Source organism: Coregonus clupeaformis, chromosome 5 (genome assembly GCF_020615455.1).
Source record: "Coregonus clupeaformis isolate EN_2021a chromosome 5, ASM2061545v1, whole genome shotgun sequence".
Taxonomy (NCBI): domain Eukaryota; kingdom Metazoa; phylum Chordata; class Actinopteri; order Salmoniformes; family Salmonidae; genus Coregonus; species Coregonus clupeaformis.
Window position 1 is genome coordinate 26913574 of NC_059196.1, and position 6602 is coordinate 26920175.

The 6602-nt window shown below is 43.5% G+C and overlaps 1 long non-coding RNA gene across 2 annotated transcripts; it reads left to right on the forward strand.

Moving 5' to 3' along the window:
* Window positions 1–1322: 1322 nt before the first annotated feature.
* Window positions 1323–2134, forward strand: LOC121567146. 2 transcript variants are annotated; one of them, XR_006001056.1, is made up of 3 exons: window positions 1323–1425; window positions 1642–1698; window positions 1865–2134. It is a non-coding gene; the product is annotated as an uncharacterized LOC121567146 (long non-coding RNA). The 2 variants fall into 2 exon arrangements; XR_006001055.1 differs by having other exon boundaries at window positions 1323–1698.
* The last annotated feature ends 4468 nt before the right edge of the window (window positions 2135–6602 follow it).

Genomic DNA, 6602 nt, shown 5'->3' on the forward strand with positions numbered 1-6602 from the left:
ACACTTAACAGAGATTTAAAGTGCCAGTACACGGCATGCCGACCGCCTGCAGCTCCAGCTCTGAGTCTGAAGGAAGCTGAAAAATGCACTTTCAAAATCAGGCCAGCTGTTCTGTTCTGTGTTCGTGGCCTGGGTTCAAAGTGCTGTAACTATGCAGCAGCAGGGTTTTAGGAAAGGAGGGAGGACAATGCTGTATTCTTCAGATGTTAGTGGTTCTCAGTAGGAGACCACGCCTGTGTTTCCCCCTAAGGGATGCATCGTGACTCAGCACTGCTTTACAGTACACTGACTACGCATCGCCCGCATCCCAAATGACACCCTATTTCATTTTTTTTGTGCACTACTTTTGACCAGGGCCTATAGAGCTTTGGTCAAACTAGTGCACTATATAGGGAGTAGGGTGACATTTGGGGCGCACACATTGTCACACAAGTTTGTTTAACTATTCCTCCACCAACAACCCTTCTATGCAAAGGGACATAACTGCCATAACCACCACAATGGCACTCCAATCCACTCAGGGCTAATTGGCTAAAACAGTTCCATGCAGGACATACCATTCTCTGACTGAAACACAACCAGTAAACAACTTAAAATAAATTCCATTTTACTCCACTCCACCCTAGAGTCCCTGGCTGGGACATGTGACTGACTAGTCTTAACTTTGTGTCCTCTGACGATGCGTCACAAATGGCAACCTATTCCCGTTATAGTGCACTACCTGGTCAAAAGTAGTCCACAGTGTAGAGAAAAGGGTGACATGATGTTAGCCATGACTGCCTGTAAGATGACCTCTGACCTCTGGTATGTTGTTGAAGTCACACAGAAGGATGTATAAAATCCACAGCTTTGCCCTGCGGTGTGACATGCATGACATTTACAGCCTGCTGAGCGGCGAGGACACACACACACATACACACAAACACACACTCTCTACCCCCCTTCCACACACACACACACACACACACACACACACACACACACACACACACACACACCAGCGGCGGCCCACCCATTAGCGCGTTAGGGGCGGGGCCCCACTTGTGATTGGCAAAAAAAAAACACTTGTGATTGGAAAAAAAGGAAGATATATGGATTGTGTTTTAAATCCTCAAAAAAAATGGTAAATGTGTACATCTTCCTGTTTCAAAAATATATTGTTCAAAACAAGTTGTTCAGTTACTTATTACTCTACCCCTCAGTGACTGCCAGCAGCTGCAGCTCCACCTCCACGGGCGCATAGGCCTTGCGAACATTGCTTGGATTGTTTTGCCAGCTATTTGCCAGCTAAAGTAAATAGACCGTCCTGGGGTGCTCAAATGTGCATTCAGTCAGAACTTCTGGGTCTGCTCTAATCTCCCTCCCAATATGTCTCTCGCGCTAGACGGCTTACTTCCGCACGTGAGACTAGATCTGCTCTATCAGGTACAGAAGGCGCTAAAGCAAAAAGCTAATTGTAATTAACTTGTAAATAAATCATCAAAACAGTCATGGGAGCCTGGGACCTGATAAACCGGACATCTACATCTAACAAGAGTCGAAGGAAAGAGGGATACACTAGCTAGAACCTTCTCATTGCGGATCTGGTAGGACAAAAAAGCTTGACGGTGGCTTATTGTTTCCCCCCATGTTGTTCATCAGGTTCTGCTGTAGGTGACAGGGCGACATGTTGTGTGGACTAAAACAGCATAAAACCAGGTATATAACAAAGCATGATCAAATTAATTAGCCAGCTACCATAATTTTGATCAAATTAACCAGTTATTTACCTTTGATAAACAGCTAGCTAGCTATAGCTAGCTGGTAGTTTGCTAGCTTATTAGCTCCCGTGACAATTTCAAGTCTTTCTGCACGTCTACTGCAGCTCTCAAGCTCCGGCACTCGACGTCGCGGATTACTAACCACCGGTCCTGGCAACCTATCATTACGCACACCTGGCAACCATCATTATGAACACCTGCGCCCCATCATCATGCACACCTGGACTTCATCACCACCTTGATTACTTCCCCTTTATCTAGCACTCTGTAGCCTCACTCATCAGGCAGTACTGGTTTTGTTTTCATTTCCAGACGTTTCTCTTGTTTTGTATCGCTCCATGTTTGTTGTTATTAAACTCACCAACTGCACCTGCTTCCTGACATCTCCATTACACCTTCAAAACTAATATCTGACTAACTCGAAAATATGAAGTTATTTCAAAATTAAAGTTAACTGGCTAGCGCATCATGCTTTGTGACATTATGTTAGCTAGCTATCCCCGGTTAGATAATGTGTTTTCACTTATTGCATCTGCATGCTTGTTGCGTTCTCCCTGGTACACTCATTCATTCGTGAGCTGACCTGCTCAGTCTAAATAGTATAATCTAATATGTTCAAAACAGTTGCAGCATGTGCAGCAGTGGTCATTCGGTTTTTGACATGCAAAAGTGAAACAGGTGTATTTATTCAGTTGTTCAAATGCACAGATCGCTTTATATACTGTATCTTCAACAACAAAAAAATACCGGTAGTTCGAAAACTTGCCATCATATTTCTGTCATGCTGCTTTGTTGACAACTCCAACCACCTCACGCCCCGGGTATTCAGCCAATCAGCGGCCCCCACTGACACACACACACACACACACTTGCATAGTACGGAATCCTCCCTCTGATCCCTCTCCCCAGATGTGCTGTTAGATGGAATGAGGTGAAGTCGACAGTGGAAAGTTCCATGGGGTATACTGTACAAGTGGTGTCCAGGGCATTATTTTGGTCAGGTCAGGAAAGGGCTGGGCTACAACAGTCAGAACAGCACACCACAGTGGCAAGACACAAGGTATATATATACTGTAGCCAGCCCAACTGTACGACGCATGCTGCTGACGAGATCTCTTGGGTCCTGAATCCTCGCTAAGACATGCCAGAGAGCCTCTTAAAGATACACAACTTAGATTCTCAAGATTCTAAGAATATAAATATCAGTAGTACAGTATAATGAATTCTAGTATAGCTGAAAATCAATTGAACATTACTCCGGGGAAATCCCCCTCTAGATTCAAAAATATTCTAGAATGTTCTTTAACTGATGTGACTCATGTTATGACAATCATGTTTTTTTTAGATACGCTACTTCCATGTACTGTTCCATATGTGTGAAATGTGTAAGTGGATATGGATAAATTACTGCACTCCTCATGCACGCACACACACATGCATAATAATTTGGTCTTGCTTGACTTATCCTTGCCTGAAGGGTAAAGTAGAGCAAAAGGTGTTTTTCTGTCAACTAATCACACTGCTGAAAATAAATGTCAGACAAGGTTATTTTAGTGATATGTGCAAATGAGCTGTAACAAATGTAGGCCTACATGACTCACGTTCATGCTTGGAGGGTTAGGGTGAATAACCATTTGCATTACTTACTGTAACCCATTGTTTTAATGACATAATTATGAATACCCTAATAGGTACCAGTGCTGGATAAGGTAGGTTACCGGTTCATTGAAATCTGTGGACCCTGTACAATAGGTCTATCCCAGTGCATTCTACATGAACTGTAGCCTACTAGCTTTGCTCTTTCACACAGCCCTCCGCATCGAGGTTAACTGTTGACTGTGTGTAGACATAGTAGTTATATTATAACTTGAACTTTGGTTCCTGCCACTTTAAGAGATCTTAACTTCACCACTTTTCCTGGAGGAGCAGTCAGCCATTTCCGTATCAATCTATGTGATCCGTGATCCCTTTTCTCTCCTTTTGTCCGGCCGGTGGTTTCGCAAGCGGCACATCAAAGGTATGATGATGTCAGCTACACCTGTTCATATAACTACAGAGGCATTACAAAGTAAGGATAAGAGGATAGGCCATTTAATGTTGGAATATAACTTATATCCCGAGAGAAGACATTGAATGGAGTCAGTTCTATATTGGTAAAACAGTAACTTTAATTATTTATAGCTAGGGCATTCATCAATGCCTTTCTCCGTACTGCTGAGCCTGACACAGTCTGAAGCTTTCTGTGTAGCCCACATTTGGACACCATTTGGAGTATTTAAAGACCCACTCCAATGAACACTGAAAATATTTCCTAGAGAAACTTTAACCACTTTATCTCCAGGAATCTAGGAATAAGTGAGAATCCATTGGACTCTTTTTACCCTGCCATGTCCCCAGTACAGTGTCCGCCGGTCATAGATGTACTATTACCTTGTATTACCACATCTGCCCTACTTCACATTTCACCCCTCAACACTCTCCATAGCGGGCAGGGGACTCTGACCCTGTGCATGTGAACGCTACGCCTGGCAGTCAGAGAAAAGTTTTAGAGTATTTATCTGCATTGCCACACGGAGGCAAGGCCAAGGCCTACTTACAGATATGATTAGCCTTGTACATGTAAAGCGAACACACTATCCTTGGACACTCTGATCTGATCCCCTCTCTCTCTCTCTCTCTCTCTCTCTCTCGCTCTCTCTCGCTCTCTTTCCCTCCCATCTCTCTCTCTCGTTCTCTGTTTTTTGTCTGCTTGAGGCAAGCCATCGATCAACTGATAAAAAAACACTGCTTTGCAATGAAGGTCTATAGTAGCCTCAACAGCACCCTCTAGGGTAGCACCATGGTGTAGCCGGAGGACAGCTATTTTCCATCCTCCTCTGGGTAAATTGTCTTAAATATAAAGCCTAGGAGGCTCATGGTTCTCACCCCCTTCCATAGCCTCACACAGTAATTATGACGACTTCCGGAGGACGTCCTCCAACCTATCAGAGCTCTTGCAGTATGAACTGTCATGTTGTCATCCAATCAAAGGATCATAGAATGAATCTATTACTGAAAGCATAAACTACAAAGTGCTAGCACTGCAGTGCATAAAGTATGGTGAGTAGTTTACCCAAAGAGAGCGAGAGAGACAATAGTCTGACTGTTTTGAACAAATGTATTTCTTCAAAAATTAAGGAGAAGCAGCAGAGTGAGAGAGAGCTAGCTACATTTATTTTATATTTTTTAGTTAGTTTACCATTCACTTACTTAGCTAATGCAGCTCATTTAGCCTACTCAACAACCTGACTCAAACAGAGAGGAATGCAATTTATGTTAGCTTGCTGGCTAAGGCTATCCAACACTGCAACTCTTCCAAGTGAAGGTAAGCTTTCGGTTTATTAATGTATTGCCACCGGGGCCTGCCGATGTAACTGCTAAACTGCTTGCTGTACACTGTACTGCGTGATTGTACACATGGATTGGATTTTGGGTTTACTAACACATTAGTTCTAGTTTGTTGACTAGCTATAACTTTAATATGGTGACAACGATGTAGGCTGTGTAGCGGTAAACGGTTATAGTATGAAGGTTTGGCTTGGAGAGGTTTTTGCGGCTGGTCACAGACAGCTGTTTTGTTGTGCACTGAAGTCCACAATCGAAGGGAAAAGGTGAGAGGAGGAGAGCGTGTAGATGAGAGAAGGAATTCTACAACAAGCAAAGTGATGATACTGTATGTGGCTGCTATGAAAGTGAACTGTGTGTGCGGGTGATATGGGGTGTATTCATTCCGCCGATTCTGTTGCAAAGCGTTTCTTAAACAGAAGCAAATGGAAGGAAACAGGGAGGGACCTACCTGAATTTGTCCAATAGGAACTCTCTGTTTGGACCAATGATTACACCCCAGATCAGCTAGACGCAGGCAAGAGTGTGCAAGGCAGTGTTGAACGTGTCACTGTCTGTCACCTTGATTACTCCAATTTGTCTCTCGACACACACACACACTTAGCAATAGTAGAAAGGGCATGTGATAGGAAGCACAAAGAGGCATTGAATCTATCCTTCACTCAGGGTCTCTGAACTTTGAATGGAGGGTAACTTTATTGAAAAAGGAGTCATCCATGCAGCTGTACAGTACTACCGAGAGGTGAGATGACCTTGGATAATGATGTCACCAAGCCAAGTAGCTACTTTCATTTGTAGATTGTAGCAACCTCATGATGGGTGTAAGGCAAATTCGAGTATCATGTAGCAGTTACATTGAGCTGGGTGAATGGAATATGAATGGCAGTCATTCTATATGACGTAATAGAAAGTTAAAAGAAATGTCCTCCCTAATCTGAAACTGCACCGACTGCCACTGATGTGGATGGAGCAGTGGAATTGCAGGGTTGCTGAAAACGATGACATCCCACACTGAAGACCTTGGGAGTAGACGTGTCACTGACCTGAATAAGCCCTATCTATACTGACAGCTTACTCTCAGGCACTCAGAGTCACTCAGTGTCAACTGAGCATTACTAGCGAGTCAGCCCTGTATTTTCAATCCATTAAGTTCACTGGTGAACTGTTCACCATTCAGTATAATCACTGATTTTATCCTCCTAAAAATCTGCCTATTATAGCAACCAGTGCAATATTGATTGACCCTCATTTAAGTAAGTGATCAACCCTAAAGTAGATTTCCCCAAAAAATCTCAGTTGTATTATGTAGGCCTCTTGGCCTGATAGCATTTTAATCATCCGAATGGCTGAACAAACCTGTCGTAGGTGCTTTCTAGATGCACCCATTAGCACAGCACTCCTCAAGCACCTCTGTGACACCTCTGCGGCAGCCAAATCCCTGAACCACCCTCCACCCTC